The following is a 17439-nucleotide window of genomic DNA, read 5'->3' on the forward strand; positions in this document are numbered from 1 at the left end:
GGGAATTCCGCTGAAGTTTAAAAATGCTTCGGAACTCTTCCAATATTCTCGGAATTCTGCTGAAATTTAAAAATGCTTCGGAACCCTTCCATTGTTCTCGGAATTCCGCTGAAGTTTAAAAATGCTTCGGAACTCTTCCATTGTTCTCTGAATTCCGCTGAAGATTAAAAATGCTTCGGAACTCTTCCATTGTTCTCGGAATTATGCTGAAGATTAAAAATGCTTCGGAACTCTTCCATTGTTCTCGGAATTTCGCTTAAGTTTAAAAATGCTTCGGAACTCTTCCATTGTTCTCAGAATTCCGCTGAAGTTTAAAAATGCTTTGGATTTCTTCCCTTGTTCTCGAAATTCCACTGACGTTTAAAAGTGCTTCGGAACACTTCCATTGTTCGCAGAATTTCTCTGAAGTTTAAAAATGCTTTAGAACTTTTCCATTGTTCTCTGAATTCCGTGAAGTTTAAAAATGCTTTGGAACTCTTCCATTGTTCTCAGAATTATGCTGACATTTAAAAATGCTTCGGAACTCTTCCATTGTTCTCGGAATTCCGCTGATGTTTAAAAATGCTTCGGAACTCTTCCATTGTTATCGGAATACTGATGAAGTTTAAAAATGCTTCGGAAATCTTCCATTGTTCTCGATATTCCGCTGAAGTTTAGAAATGCTTCGGAATTCTTCCATTGTTCTCGGAATTCCGCTGAAGTTTAAATATGCTTCGGAACTCTGCCATTGTTATCGGATTTCTGCTGACATTTAAAAATGCTTCGGAACTCTTCCATTGTTCTCGGAATCCCGCTGAAGTTTAGTAATGCTTCGGAACTCTTCCATTGTTCTCGGAATTCTGCTGACATTTAAAAATGCTTCGGAACTCTTCCATTGTTCTCGGAATTCTGCTGAAGTTTAAAAATGCTTCGGAACTCTTCCATTGTTTTTGGAATTCTACTGAAGTTTAAATATGCTTCAGAACTCTTCCATTGTTATCGGAATTCTACTGACATTTAAAAATGCTTCGGAACTTTTCCATTGTTCGCAGAATTCTGCTGACTTTAGAAACGCTTCGGAACGCTTCCATTGTTCTCGGAAATCTACTGAAGTTTAAAAATGCTTCAGAACTCTTCCATTGTTCTCGGAATTCCGCTGAAGTTTAAAAATGCTTCGGAACTCTTTCATTGTTCCCGGAATTCCGCTGAAGTTTATAAAAGCTTCGGAACTCTTCCATTGTTCTCGGAATTCCGTGAAGTTTAAAAATGCTTCGGAACACTTCCATTGTTTGCAGAATTTCTCTGAAGTTTAAAAATGCTTCGGAACTCTGCCATTGTTATCGGATTTCTGCTGACATTTAAAAATGCTTCTGAACTCTTCCATTGTTCTCGGAATTCTGCTGAAGTTTAGAAATGCTTCGGAACTCTTCCATTGTTCTCGGAATTCTGCTGACATTTAAAAATGCTTTGGAACTCTTCTGTTGTTCTTGGAATTCTGCTGAAGTTTAAAAATGCTTCGGATCTCTTCCATTGTGTTTGGAATTCTACTGAAGTTTAAATATGCTTCGGAACTCTTCCATTGTTATCGGAATTCTACTGACATTTAAATATGCTTCGGAACTCTTCCATTGTTCTCGGAATTCCGCTGAAGTTTAAAAATGCTTCGGAACTCTTCCATTGTTCTCGGAATTCTGCTGACATTTAAAAATGCTTCGGAACTCTTCCATTGTTCGCAGAATTCTGCTGACGCTTAAAAATGCTTCGGAACTCTTCCATTGTTCTCGGAATCCCTTTGATGTTTAAAAATGCTTTGGAATTCTTTCATTGTTCTCGGAATTCCGCTGAAGTTTAAAAATGCTTTGGAACTCTTCCATTGTTCTCAGAATTCTTCTGAAGTTTAAAAATGCTTTGTAACACTTCCATTGTTTTTGGTATTCTACTGAAGTTTAAAAATGCTTCGCAACTCTTCCATTGTTCTCGGAATTCCGCTGAAGTTTAAAAATGCTTCGGAACTCATCCATTGTTCCCGGAATTCCGCTGAAGTTTATAAATGCTTCGGAACTCTTCCATTGTTCTCGGAATTCCGCTGAAGTTTAAAAATGCTTTGGAACACTTCCATTGTTCGCAGAATTTATCTGAAGTTTAAAAATGCTTCCGAACTCTTCCATTGTTCTTGGAATTCCGTGAAGTTTAAAAATGCTTCAGAACTCTTCCATTGTTCTCAGAATTCTGCTGATGTTTAAAAATGCTTTGGAACTCTTCCATTGTTCTCAGAATTCTGCTGACGTTTAAAAATGCTTCGGAACTCTTCTGTTGTTCTCGGAATCCCTTTGATGTTTAAAAATGCTTCGGAATTCTTCCATTGTTCTGGGAATTCCGCTGAAGTTTAAAAATGCTTCGGAACTCTTCCAATATTCTCGGAATTCTGCTGAAATTTAAAAATGCTTCGGAACCCTTCCATTGTTCTCGGAATTCCGCTGAAGTTTAAAAATGCTTCGGAACTCTTCCATTGTTCTCTGAATTCCGCTGAAGATTAAAAATGCTTCGGAACTCTTCCATTGTTCTCGGAATTATGCTGAAGATTAAAAATGCTTCGGAACTCTTCCATTGTTCTCGGAATTTCGCTTAAGTTTAAAAATGCTTCGGAACTCTTCCATTGTTCTCAGAATTCCGCTGAAGTTTAAAAATGCTTTGGATTTCTTCCCTTGTTCTCGAAATTCCACTGACGTTTAAAAGTGCTTCGGAACACTTCCATTGTTCGCAGAATTTCTCTGAAGTTTAAAAATGCTTTAGAACTTTTCCATTGTTCTCTGAATTCCGTGAAGTTTAAAAATGCTTTGGAACTCTTCCATTGTTCTCAGAATTATGCTGACATTTAAAAATGCTTCGGAACTCTTCCATTGTTCTCGGAATTCCGCTGATGTTTAAAAATGCTTCGGAACTCTTCCATTGTTATCGGAATACTGATGAAGTTTAAAAATGCTTCGGAAATCTTCCATTGTTCTCGATATTCCGCTGAAGTTTAGAAATGCTTCGGAATTCTTCCATTGTTCTCGGAATTCCGCTGAAGTTTAAATATGCTTCGGAACTCTGCCATTGTTATCGGATTTCTGCTGACATTTAAAAATGCTTCGGAACTCTTCCATTGTTCTCGGAATCCCGCTGAAGTTTAGTAATGCTTCGGAACTCTTCCATTGTTCTCGGAATTCTGCTGACATTTAAAAATGCTTCGGAACTCTTCCATTGTTCTCGGAATTCTGCTGAAGTTTAAAAATGCTTCAGAACTCTTCCATTGTTTTTGGAATTCTACTGAAGTTTAAATATGCTTCAGAACTCTTCCATTGTTATCGGAATTCTACTGACATTTAAAAATGCTTCGGAACTTTTCCATTGTTCGCAGAATTCTGCTGACTTTAGAAACGCTTCGGAACGCTTCCATTGTTCTCGGAAATCTACTGAAGTTTAAAAATTCTTCAGAACTCTTCCATTGTTCTCGGAATTCCGCTGAAGTTTAAAAATGCTTCGGAACTCTTTCATTGTTCCCGGAATTCCGCTGAAGTTTATAAAAGCTTCGGAACTCTTCCATTGTTCTCGGAATTCCGTGAAGTTTAAAAATGCTTCGGAACACTTCCATTGTTTGCAGAATTTCTCTGAAGTTTAAAAATGCTTCGGAACTCTGCCATTGTTATCGGATTTCTGCTGACATTTAAAAATGCTTCTGAACTCTTCCATTGTTCTCGGAATTCTGCTGAAGTTTAGAAATGCTTCGGAACTCTTCCATTGTTCTCGGAATTCTGCTGACATTTAAAAATGCTTTGGAACTCTTCTGTTGTTCTTGGAATTCTGCTGAAGTTTAAAAATGCTTCGGATCTCTTCCATTGTGTTTGGAATTCTACTGAAGTTTAAATATGCTTCGGAACTCTTCCATTGTTATCGGAATTCTACTGACATTTAAATATGCTTCGGAACTCTTCCATTGTTCTCGGAATTCCGCTGAAGTTTAAAAATGCTTCGGAACTCTTCCATTGTTCTCAGAATTCTGCTGACATTTAAAAATGCTTCGGAACTCTTCCATTGTTCGCAGAATTCTGCTGACGCTTAAAAATGCTTCGGAACTCTTCCATTGTTCTCGGAATCCCTTTGATGTTTAAAAATGCTTTGGAATTCTTTCATTGTTCTCGGAATTCCGCTGAAGTTTAAAAATGCTTTGGAACTCTTCCATTGTTCTCAGAATTCTTCTGAAGTTTAAAAATGCTTTGTAACACTTCCATTGTTTTTGGTATTCTACTGAAGTTTAAAAATGCTTCGCAACTCTTCCATTGTTCTCGGAATTCCGCTGAAGTTTAAAAATGCTTCGGAACTCATCCATTGTTCCCGGAATTCCGCTGAAGTTTATAAATGCTTCGGAACTCTTCCATTGTTCTCGGAATTCCGCTGAAGTTTAAAAATGCTTTGGAACACTTCCATTGTTCGCAGAATTTATCTGAAGTTTAAAAATGCTTCCGAACTCTTCCATTGTTCTTGGAATTCCGTGAAGTTTAAAAATGCTTCAGAACTCTTCCATTGTTCTCAGAATTCTGCTGATGTTTAAAAATGCTTTGGAACTCTTCCATTGTTCTCAGAATTCTGCTGACGTTTAAAAATGCTTCGGAACTCTTCTGTTGTTCTCGGAATCCCTTTGATGTTTAAAAATGCTTCGGAATTCTTCCATTGTTCTGGGAATTCCGCTGAAGTTTAAAAATGCTTCGGAACTCTTCCAATATTCTCGGAATTCTGCTGAAATTTAAAAATGCTTCGGAACCCTTCCATTGTTCTCGGAATTCCGCTGAAGTTTAAAAATGCTTCGGAACTCTTCCATTGTTCTCTGAATTCCGCTGAAGATTAAAAATGCTTCGGAACTCTTCCATTGTTCTCGGAATTATGCTGAAGATTAAAAATGCTTCGGAACTCTTCCATTGTTCTCGGAATTTCGCTTAAGTTTAAAAATGCTTCGGAACTCTTCCATTGTTCTCAGAATTCCGCTGAAGTTTAAAAATGCTTTGGATTTCTTCCCTTGTTCTCGAAATTCCACTGACGTTTAAAAGTGCTTCGGAACACTTCCATTGTTCGCAGAATTTCTCTGAAGTTTAAAAATGCTTTAGAACTTTTCCATTGTTCTCTGAATTCCGTGAAGTTTAAAAATGCTTTGGAACTCTTCCATTGTTCTCAGAATTATGCTGACATTTAAAAATGCTTCGGAACTCTTCCATTGTTCTCGGAATTCCGCTGATGTTTAAAAATGCTTCGGAACTCTTCCATTGTTATCGGAATACTGATGAAGTTTAAAAATGCTTCGGAAATCTTCCATTGTTCTCGATATTCCGCTGAAGTTTAGAAATGCTTCGGAATTCTTCCATTGTTCTCGGAATTCCGCTGAAGTTTAAATATGCTTCGGAACTCTGCCATTGTTATCGGATTTCTGCTGACATTTAAAAATGCTTCGGAACTCTTCCATTGTTCTCGGAATCCCGCTGAAGTTTAGTAATGCTTCGGAACTCTTCCATTGTTCTCGGAATTCTGCTGACATTTAAAAATGCTTCGGAACTCTTCCATTGTTCTCGGAATTCTGCTGAAGTTTAAAAATGCTTCGGAACTCTTCCATTGTTTTTGGAATTCTACTGAAGTTTAAATATGCTTCAGAACTCTTCCATTGTTATCGGAATTCTACTGACATTTAAAAATGCTTCGGAACTTTTCCATTGTTCGCAGAATTCTGCTGACTTTAGAAACGCTTCGGAACGCTTCCATTGTTCTCGGAAATCTACTGAAGTTTAAAAATGCTTCAGAACTCTTCCATTGTTCTCGGAATTCCGCTGAAGTTTAAAAATGCTTCGGAACTCTTTCATTGTTCCCGGAATTCCGCTGAAGTTTATAAAAGCTTCGGAACTCTTCCATTGTTCTCGGAATTCCGTGAAGTTTAAAAATGCTTCGGAACACTTCCATTGTTTGCAGAATTTCTCTGAAGTTTAAAAATGCTTCGGAACTCTGCCATTGTTATCGGATTTCTGCTGACATTTAAAAATGCTTCTGAACTCTTCCATTGTTCTCGGAATTCTGCTGAAGTTTAGAAATGCTTCGGAACTCTTCCATTGTTCTCGGAATTCTGCTGACATTTAAAAATGCTTTGGAACTCTTCTGTTGTTCTTGGAATTCTGCTGAAGTTTAAAAATGCTTCGGATCTCTTCCATTGTGTTTGGAATTCTACCGAAGTTTAAATATGCTTCGGAACTCTTCCATTGTTATCGGAATTCTACTGACATTTAAATATGCTTCGGAACTCTTCCATTGTTCTCGGAATTCCGCTGAAGTTTAAAAATGCTTCGGAACTCTTCCATTGTTCGCAGAATTCTGCTGACGCTTAAAAATGCTTCGGAACTCTTCCATTGTTCTCGGAATCCCTTTGATGTTTAAAAATGCTTTGGAATTCTTTCATTGTTCTCGGAATTCCGCTGAAGTTTAAAAATGCTTTGGAACTCTTCCATTATTCTCGGAATTCCGCTGAAATTTAAAAATGCTTTGGAACTCTTCCATTGTTCTCAGAATTCTTCTGAAGTTTAAAAATGCTTTGTAACACTTCCATTGTTTTTGGTATTCTACTGAAGTTTAAAAATGCTTCGCAACTCTTCCATTGTTCTCGGAATTCCGCTGAAGTTTAAAAATGCTTCGGAACTCATCCATTGTTCCCGGAATTCCGCTGAAGTTTATAAATGCTTCGGAACTCTTCCATTGTTCTCGGAATTCCGCTGAAGTTTAAAAATGCTTTGGAACACTTCCATTGTTCGCAGAATTTATCTGAAGTTTAAAAATGCTTCCGAACTCTTCCATTGTTCTCGGAATTCCGTGAAGTTTAAAAATGCTTCAGAACTCTTCCATTGTTCTCAGAATTCTGCTGATGTTTAAAAATGCTTTGGAACTCTTCCATTGTTCTCAGAATTCTGCTGACGTTTAAAAATGCTTCGGAACTCTTCTGTTGTTCTCGGAATCCCTTTGATGTTTAAAAATGCTTCGGAATTCTTCCATTGTTCTGGCAATTCCGCTGAAGTTTAAAAATGCTTCGGAACTCTTCCAATATTCTCGGAATTCTGCTGAAATTTAAAAATGCTTCGGAACCCTTCCATTGTTCTCGGAATTCCGCTGAAGTTTAAAAATGCTTCGGAACTCTTCCATTGTTCTCGGAATTCCGCTGAAGTTTAAAAATGCTTCGGAACTCTTCCATTGTTCCCGGATGTCCGTAGAAGTTTAAAAATGCTTCGTAATTCTTCCATTGTTCTCAGAATTCCGCTGAAGTTTAAAAATGCTTCGGAACTCTTCCATTGTTCTTAGAATTCTGCTAACATTTAAAAATGCTTCAGAACACTTCCATTGTTCTCAGAATTCTGCTGATGTTTAAAAATGCTTTGGAACTCTTCCATTGTTCTCGGAATTCTACTGAAGCTTAAAAATGATTCGGAACTCTTCCATTGTTCTCGGAATTATGCTGAAGTTTAAAAATTCTTCGGAACTCTTCCATTGTTCTCGGAATTTCGCTGAAGTTTAAAAATGCTTCGGAACTCTTCCATTGTTCTCGGAATTATGCTGAAGATTAAAAATGCTTCGGAACACTTCCATTGTTCTCGGAATTTTGCTTAAGTTTAAAAATGCTTCGGAACTCTTCCATTGTTCTCAGAATTCCGCTGAAGTTTAAAAATGCTTTGGATTTCTTCCCTTGTTCTCGAAATTCCACTGACGTTTAAAATTGCTTCGGAACACTTCCATTGTTCGCAGAATTTCTCTGAAGTTTGAAAATGCTTTAGAACTTTTCCATTGTTCTCTGAATTCCGTGAAGTTTAAAAATGCTTCGGAACTATTCCATTGTTCTCAGAATTATGCTGACATTTAAAAATGCTTCGGAACTCTTCCATTGTTCTCGGAATTCCGCTGATGTTTAAAAATGCTTCGGAACTCTTCCATTGTTCTCGGAATACTGATGAAGTTTAAAAATGCTTCGGAACTCTTCCATTGTTTTCGGTATTCCGCTGATGTTTAGAAATGCTTCGGAACTCTTACATTGTTCTCGGAATTCCGCTGAAGTTTAGAAATGCTTCGGAACTCTTCCATTGTTCTCGGAATTCTGCTGAAGTTTAAAAATGCTTCTGAACTCTTCCATTGTTCTCGGAATTCCGCTGAAATTTAAAAATGCTTCGGAACTCTTCTATTGTTCTCAGATTTCTGCTGACGTTTATAAATGCTTCGGAAGTCTTCCATTGTTCTCGGAATCCCTTTGATGTTTAAAAATGCTTCGGAATTTTTCCATTGTTCTCGGAATTCCGCTGAAATTAAAAATGCTTCGGAACTCTTTTATTCTTCTCGGAATACTGCTGAAGTTTAAAAATGCTTCTGAACTCTTCCATTGTTCCCAGAATTCCGCTTAAGTTTAAAAATGCTTCGGAACTCTTCCATTGTTCTCAGAATTCCGCTGAAATTTAAAAATGCTTCGGAACTCTTCCATTGTTCTCGGAATCCTGCTGATGTTTAAAAATGCTTCGGAACTCTTCCATTGTTCTCAGAATTCCGCTGAAGTTTAAAAATGCTTTGGATTTCTTCCCTTGTTCTCGAAATTCCACTGACGTTTAAAAGTGCTTCGGAACACTTACAATGTTCGCAGAATTTCTCTGAAGTTTAAAAATGCTTTAGAACTTTTCTATTGTTCTCTGAATTCCGTGAAGTTTAAAAATGCTTCGGAACTCTTCCATTGTTCTCAGAATTATGCTGACGTTTAAAAATGCTTCGGAACTCTTCCATTGTTCTCGGAATTCCGCTGATGTTTAAAAATGCTTCAGAACTCTTCCATTGTTCTCGGAATACTGATGAAGTTTAAAAATGCTTCGGAACTCTTCCATTGTTCTCGGTATTCCGCTGAAGTTTAGAAATGCTTCGGAACACTTCCATTGTTCTCGGAATTCCGCTGAAGTTTAAATATGCTTCGGAACTCTGCCATTGTTATCGGATTTCTGCTGACATTTAAAAATGCTTCTGAACTCTTCCATTGTTCTCGGAATTCTGCTGAAGTTTAGAAATGCTTTGGAACTCTTCCATTGTTCTCGAAATTCTGCTGACATTTAAAAATGCTTTGGAACTCTTCCATTGTTCTTGGAATTCTGCTGAAGTTTAAAAATGCTTCGGATCTCTTCCATTGTTTTTGGAATTCTACCGAAGTTTAAATATGCTTCGGAACTCTTCCATTGTTATCGGAATTCTACTGACATTTAAATATGCTTCGGAACTCTTCCATTGTTCTCGGAATTCCGCTGAAGTTTAAAAATGCTTCGGAACTCTTCCATTGTTCTCGGAATTCTGCTGACATTCAAAAATGCTTCGGAACTCTTCCATTGTTCTCAGAATTCTGCTGAAGTTTAAAAATGCTTCGGAACTCTTCCATTGTTTTTGGAATTCTACTGAAGTTTAAAAATACTTCGGAACTCTTCCATTGTTTTCGGAATTTCACTGAAGTTTAAAAATGCTTCGGAACTCTTCCATTGTTCGCAGAATTCTGCTGATGTTAGAAATGCTTCGGAATTCTTCCATTGTTCTCGGAATTCCGCTGAAGTTTATAAATGCTTCGGAACTCTTCCATTGTTCTCGGAATTCCGTTGAAGTTTAAAAATGCTTCGGAACACTTCCATTGTTTGCAGAATTTCTCTGAAGTTTAAAAATGCTTCGGAACTCTTCCATTGTTCTCGGAATTCCGTGAAGTTTAAAAATGCTTCGGAACTCTTCCATTGTTCTCGGAATCCTGCTGATGTTGAAAAATGCTTCGGAACTCTTCCATTGTTCTCAGAATTCTGCTGACGCTTAAAAATGCTTCGGAACTCTTCCATTGTTCTCGGAATCCCATTGATGTTTAAAAATGCTTTGGAATTCTTTCATTGTTCTCGGAATTCCGCTGAAGATTAAAAATGCTTTGGAACTCTTCCATTATTCTCGGAATTCCGCTGAAATTTAAAAATGCTTCGGAACTCTTCCATAGTTCTCAGAATTCTTCTGAAGTTTAAAAATGCTTCGGAACACTTCCATTGTTTTTGGTATTCTACTGAAGTGTAAAAATGCTTCGCAACTCTTCCATTGTTATCGGAATTCCGCTGAAGTTTAAAAATGCTTCGGAACTCTTCCATTGTTCTCGGAATTCCGCTGAAGTTTAAAAATGCTTTGGAACACTTCCATTGTTCGCAGAATTTATCTGAAGTTTAAAAATGCTTCCGAACTCTTCCATTGTTCTTGGAATTCCGTGAAGTTTAAAAATGCTTCAGAACTCTTCCATTGTTCTCAGAATTCTGCTGATGTTTAAAAATGCTTTGGAACTCTACCATTGTTCTCAGAATTCTGCTGACGTTTAAAAATGCTTCGGAACTCTTCTGTTGTTCTCGGAATCCCTTTGATGTTTAAAAATGCTTCGGAATTCTTCCATTGTTCTGGGAATTCCGCTGAAGTTTAAAAATGCTTCGGAACTCTTCCAATATTCTCGGAATTCTGCTGAAATTTAAAAATGCTTCGGATCCCTTCCATTGTTCTCGGAATTCCGCTGAAGTTTAAAAATGCTTCGGAACTCTTCCATTGTTCTCGGAATTCCGCTGAAGATTAAAAATGCTTCGGAACTCTTCCATTGTTCTTGGAATTATGCTGAAGATTAAAAATGCTTCGGAACTCTTCCATTGTTCTCGGAATTTCGCTTAAGTTTAAAAATGCTTCGGAACTCTTCCATTGTTCTCAGAATTCCGCTGAAGTTTAAAAATGCTTTGGATTTCTTCCCTTGTTCTCGAAATTCCACTGACGTTTAAAAGTGCTTCGGAACACTTCCATTGTTCTCAGAATTTCTCTGAAGTTTAAAAATGCTTTAGAACTTTTCCATTGTTCTCTGAATTCCGTGAAGTTTAAAAATGCTTTGGAACTCTTCCATTGTTCTCAGAATTATGCTGACATTTAAAAATGCTTCGGAACTCTTCCATTGTTCTCGGAATTCTGCTGAAGTTTAAAAATGCTTCGGAACTCTTCCATTGTTTTTGGAATTCTACTGAAGTTTAAATATGCTTCAGAACTCTTCCATTGTTATCGGAATTCTACTGACATTTAAAAATGCTTCGGAACTTTTCCATTGTTCGCAGAATTCTGCTGACTTTAGAAACGCTTCGGAACGCTTCCATTGTTCTCGGAAATCTACTGAAGTTTAAAAATGCTTCAGAACTCTTCCATTGTTCTCGGAATTCCGCTGAAGTTTAAAAATGCTTCGGAACTCTTTCATTGTTCCCGGAATTCCGCTGAAGTTTATAAAAGCTTCGGAACTCTTCCATTGTTCTCGGAATTCCGTGAAGTTTAAAAATGCTTCGGAACACTTCCATTGTTTGCAGAATTTCTCTGAAGTTTAAAAATGCTTCGGAACTCTGCCATTGTTATCGGATTTCTGCTGACATTTAAAAATGCTTCTGAACTCTTCCATTGTTCTCGGAATTCTGCTGAAGTTTAGAAATGCTTCGGAACTCTTCCATTGTTCTCGGAATTCTGCTGACATTTAAAAATGCTTTGGAACTCTTCTGTTGTTCTTGGAATTCTGCTGAAGTTTAAAAATGCTTCGGATCACTTCCATTGTGTTTGGAATTCTACCGAAGTTTAAATATGCTTCGGAACTCTTCCATTGTTATCGGAATTCTACTGACATTTAAATATGCTTCGGAACTCTTCCATTGTTCTCGGAATTCCGCTGAAGTTTAAAAATGCTTCGGAACTCTTCCATTGTTCTCGGAATTCTGCTGACATTTAAAAATGCTTCGGAACTCTTCCATTGTTCGCAGAATTCTGCTGACGCTTAAAAATGCTTCGGAACTCTTCCATTGTTCTCGGAATCCCTTTGATGTTTAAAAATGCTTTGGAATTCTTTCATTGTTCTCGGAATTCCGCTGAAGTTTAAAAATGCTTTGGAACTCTTCCATTATTCTCGGAATTCCGCTGAAATTTAAAAATGCTTTGGAACTCTTCCATTGTTCTCAGAATTCTTCTGAAGTTTAAAAATGCTTTGTAACACTTCCATTGTTTTTGGTATTCTACTGAAGTTTAAAAATGCTTCGCAACTCTTCCATTGTTCTCGGAATTCCGCTGAAGTTTAAAAATGCTTCGGAACTCATCCATTGTTCCCGGAATTCCGCTGAAGTTTATAAATGCTTCGGAACTCTTCCATTGTTCTCGGAATTCCGCTGAAGTTTAAAAATGCTTTGGAACACTTCCATTGTTCGCAGAATTTATCTGAAGTTTAAAAATGCTTCCGAACTCTTCCATTGTTCTCGGAATTCCGTGAAGTTTAAAAATGCTTCAGAACTCTTCCATTGTTCTCAGAATTCTGCTGATGTTTAAAAATGCTTTGGAACTCTTCCATTGTTCTCAGAATTCTGCTGACGTTTAAAAATGCTTCGGAACTCTTCTGTTGTTCTCGGAATCCCTTTGATGTTTAAAAATGCTTCGGAATTCTTCCATTGTTCTCGGAATTCCGCTGAAGTTTAAAAATGCTTCGGAACTCTTCCATTGTTCCCGGATGTCCGTAGAAGTTTAAAAATGCTTCGTAATTCTTCCATTGTTCTCAGAATTCCGCTGAAGTTTAAAAATGCTTCGGAACTCTTCCATTGTTCTTAGAATTCTGCTAACATTTAAAAATGCTTCAGAACACTTCCATTGTTCTCAGAATTCTGCTGATGTTTAAAAATGCTTTGGAACTCTTCCATTGTTCTCGGAATTCTACTGAAGCTTAAAAATGATTCGGAACTCTTCCATTGTTCTCGGAATTATGCTGAAGTTTAAAAATTCTTCGGAACTCTTCCATTGTTCTCGGAATTATGCTGAAGATTAAAAATGCTTCGGAACACTTCCATTGTTCTCGGAATTTCGCTTAAGTTTAAAAATGCTTCGGAACTCTTCCATTGTTCTCAGAATTCCGCTGAAGTTTAAAAATGCTTTGGATTTCTTCCCTTGTTCTCGAAATTCCACTGACGTTTAAAATTGCTTCGGAACACTTCCATTGTTCGCAGAATTTCTCTGAAGTTTGAAAATGCTTTAGAACTTTTCCATTGTTCTCTGAATTCCGTGAAGTTTAAAAATGCTTCGGAACTCTTCCATTGTTCTCAGAATTATGCTGACATTTAAAAATGCTTCGGAACTCTTCCATTGTTCTCGGAATTCCGCTGATGTTTAAAAATGCTTCGGAACTCTTCCATTGTTCTCGGAATACTGATGAAGTTTAAAAATGCTTCGGAACTCTTCCATTGTTTTCGGTATTCCGCTGATGTTTAGAAATGCTTCGGAACTCTTACATTGTTCTCGGAATTCCGCTGAAGTTTAGAAATGCTTCGGAACTCTTCCATTGTTCTCGGAATTCTGCTGAAGTTTAGAAATGCTTCGGAACTCTTCCATTGTTCTCGGAATTCTGCTGACATTTAAAAATGCTTCGGAACTCTTCCATTGTTCTCGGAATTCTGCTGAAGTTTAAAAATGCTTCTGAACTCTTCCATTGTTCCCAGAATTCCGCTGAAGTTTAAAAATGCTTTGGAACTCTTTCATTGTTCTCGGAATTCCGCTGAAATTTAAAAATGCTTCGGAACTCTTCTATTGTTCTCAGATTTCTGCTGACGTTTATAAATGCTTCGGAAGTCTTCCATTGTTCTCGGAATCCCTTTGATGTTTAAAAATGCTTCGGAATTTTTCCATTGTTCTCGGAATTCCGCTGAAATTAAAAATGCTTCGGAACTCTTTTATTCTTCTCGGAATACTGCTGAAGTTTAAAAATGCTTCTGAACTCTTCCATTGTTCCCAGAATTCCGCTTAAGTTTAAAAATGCTTCGGAACTCTTCCATTGTTCTCAGAATTCCGCTGAAATTTAAAAATGCTTCGGAACTCTTCCATTGTTCTCGGAATCCTGCTGATGTTTAAAAATGCTTCGGAACTCTTCCATTGTTCTCAGAATTCCGCTGAAGTTTAAAAATGCTTTGGATTTCTTCCCTTGTTCTCGAAATTCCACTGACGTTTAAAAGTGCTTCGGAACACTTCCATTGTTCGCAGAATTTCTCTGAAGTTTAAAAATGTTTTAGAACTTTTCCATTGTTCTCTGAATTCCGTGAAGTTTAAAAATGCTTTGGAACTCTTCCATTGTTCTCAGAATTATGCTGACATTTAAAAATGCTTCGGAACTCTTCCATTGTTCTCGGAATTCCGCTGATGTTTAAAAATGCTTCGGAACTCTTCCATTGTTATCGGAATACTGATGAAGTTTAAAAATGCTTCGGAAATCTTCCATTGTTCTCGATATTCCGCTGAAGTTTAGAAATGCTTCGGAATTCTTCCATTGTTCTCAGAATTCCGCTGAAATTTAAAAATGCTTCGGAACTCTTCCATTGTTCTCGGAATTCCGCTGAAGTTTAAAAATGCTTTGGATTTCTTCCCTTGTTCTCGAAATTCCACTGACGTTTAAAAGTGCTTCGGAACACTTCCATTGTTCGCAGAATTTCTCTGAAGTTTAAAAATGCTTTAGCACTTTTCTATTGTTCTCTGAATTCCGTGAAGTTTAAAAATGCTTCGGAACTCTTCCATTGTTCTCAGAATTATGCTGACGTTTAAAAATGCTTTGGAACTCTTCCATTGTTCTCGAAATTCTGCTGACATTTAAAAATGCTTTGGAACTCTTCCATTGTTCTTGGAATTCTGCTGAAGTTTAAAAATGCTTCGGATCTCTTCCATTGTTTTTGGAATTCTACCGAAGTTTAAATATGCTTCGGAACTCTTCCATTGTTATCGGAATTCTACTGACATTTAAATATGCTTCGGAACTCTTCCATTGTTCTCGGAATTCCGCTGAAGTTTAAAAATGCTTCGGAACTCTTCCATTGTTCTCGGAATTCTGCTGACATTCAAAAATGCTTCGGAACTCTTCCATTGTTCTCAGAATTCTGCTGAAGTTTAAAAATGCTTCGGAACTATTCCATTGTTTTTGGAATTCTACTGAAGTTTAAAAATGCTTCGGAACTCTTCCATTGTTCGCAGAATTCTGCTGATGTTAGAAATGCTTCGGAACTCTTCCATTGTTCTCGGAATTCTACTGAAGATTAAAAATGCTTCAGAACTCTTCCATTGTTCTCGGAATTCCGCTGAAGTTTATAAATGCTTCGGAACTCTTCCATTGTTCTCGGAATTCCGTTGAAGTTTAAAAATGCTTCGGAACACTTCCAGTGTTTGCAGAATTTCTCTGAAGTTTAAAAATGCTTCGGAACTCTTCCATTGTTCTCGGAATTCCGTGAAGTTTAAAAATGCTTCGGAACTCTTCCATTGTTCTCGGAATCCTGCTGATGTTGAAAAATGCTTCGGAACCCTTCCATTGTTCTCAGAATTCTGCTGACGCTTAAAAATGCTTCGGAACTCTTCCATTGTTCTCGGAATCCCTTTGATGTTTAAAAATGCTTTGGAATTCTTCCATTGTTCTCAGAATTATGCTGACGTTTAAAAATGCTTCGGAACTCTTCCATTGTTCTCGGAATTCCGCTGATGTTTAAAAATGCTTCAGAACTCTTCCATTGTTCTCGGAATACTGATGAAGTTTAAAAATGCTTCGGAACTCTTCCATTGTTCTCGGTATTCCGCTGAAGTTTAGAAATGCTTCGGAACACTTCCATTGTTCTCGGAATTCCGCTGAAGTTTAAATATGCTTCGGAACTCTGCCATTGTTATCGGATTTCTGCTGACATTTAAATATGCTTCGGAACTCTTCCATTGTTCTCGGAATTCCGCTGAAGTTTAAAAATGCTTCGGAACTCTTCCATTGTTCTCGGAATTCTGCTGACATTCAAAAATGCTTCGGAACTCTTCCATTGTTCTCAGAATTCTGCTGAAGTTTAAAAATGCTTCGGAACTCTTCCATTGTTTTTGGAATTCTACTGAAGTTTAAAAATACTTCGGAACTCTTCCATTGTTTTCGGAATTTCACTGAAGTTTAAAAATGCTTCGGAACTCTTCCATTGTTCGCAGAATTCTGCTGATGTTAGAAATGCTTCGGAACTCTTCCATTGTTCTCGGAATTCCGCTGAAGTTTATAAATGCTTCGGAACTCTTCCATTGTTCTCGGAATTCCGTTGAAGTTTAAAAATGCTTCGGAACACTTCCATTGTTTGCAGAATTTCTCTGAAGTTTAAAAATGCTTCGGAACTCTTCCATTGTTCTCGGAATTCCGTGAAGTTTAAAAATGCTTCGGAACTCTTCCATTGTTCTCGGAATCCTGCTGATGTTGAAAAATGCTTCGGAACTCTTCCATTGTTCTCAGAATTCTGCTGACGCTTAAAAATGCTTCGGAACTCTTCCATTGTTCTCGGAATCCCTTTGATGTTTAAAAATGCTTTGGAATTCTTTCATTGTTCTCGGAATTCCGCTGAAGATTAAAAATGCTTTGGAACTCTTCCATTATTCTCGGAATTCCGCTGAAATTTAAAAATGCTTCGGAACTCTTCCATAGTTCTCAGAATTCTTCTGAAGTTTAAAAATGCTTCGGAACACTTCCATTGTTTTTGGTATTCTACTGAAGTGTAAAAATGCTTCGCAACTCTTCCATTGTTCTCGGAATTCCGCTGAAGTTTAAAAATGCTTCGGAACTCTTCCATTGTTCTCGGAATTCCGCTGAAGTTTAAAAATGCTTTGGAACACTTCCATTGTTCGCAGAATTTATCTGAAGTTTAAAAATGCTTCCGAACTCTTCCATTGTTCTTGGAATTCCGTGAAGTTTAAAAATGCTTCAGAACTCTTCCATTGTTCTCAGAATTCTGCTGATGTTTAAAAATGCTTTGGAACTCTTCCATTGTTCTCAGAATTCTGCTGACGTTTAAAAATGCTTCGGAACTCTTCTGTTGTTCTCGGAATCCCTTTGATGTTTAAAAATGCTTCGGAATTCTTCCATTGTTCTGGGAATTCCGCTGAAGTTTAAAAATGCTTCGGAACTCTTCCAATATTCTCGGAATTCTGCTGAAATTTAAAAATGCTTCGGATCCCTTCCATTGCTCTCGGAATTCCGCTGAAGTTTAAAAATGCTTCGGAACTCTTCCATTGTTCTCGGAATTCCGCTGAAGATTAAAAATGCTTCGGAACTCTTCCATTGTTCTCGGAATTATGCTGAAGATTAAAAATGCTTCGGAACTCTTCCATTGTTCTCGGAATTTCGCTTAAGTTTAAAAATGCTTCGGAACTCTTCCATTGTTCTCAGAATTCCGCTGAAGTTTAAAAATGCTTTGGATTTCTTCCCTTGTTCTCGAAATTCCACTGACGTTTAAAAGTGCTTCGGAACACTTCCAATGTTCGCAGAATTTCTCTGAAGTTTAAAAATGCTTTAGAACTTTTCCATTGTTCTCTGAATTCCGTGAAGTTTAAAAATGC

Source organism: Phyllobates terribilis, unplaced genomic scaffold (genome assembly GCF_046119375.1).
Source record: "Phyllobates terribilis strain yellow unplaced genomic scaffold, ASM4611937v1 Scaffold_13__5_contigs__length_258822181, whole genome shotgun sequence".
NCBI classification, from domain to species: Eukaryota; Metazoa; Chordata; class Amphibia; order Anura; family Dendrobatidae; genus Phyllobates; species Phyllobates terribilis.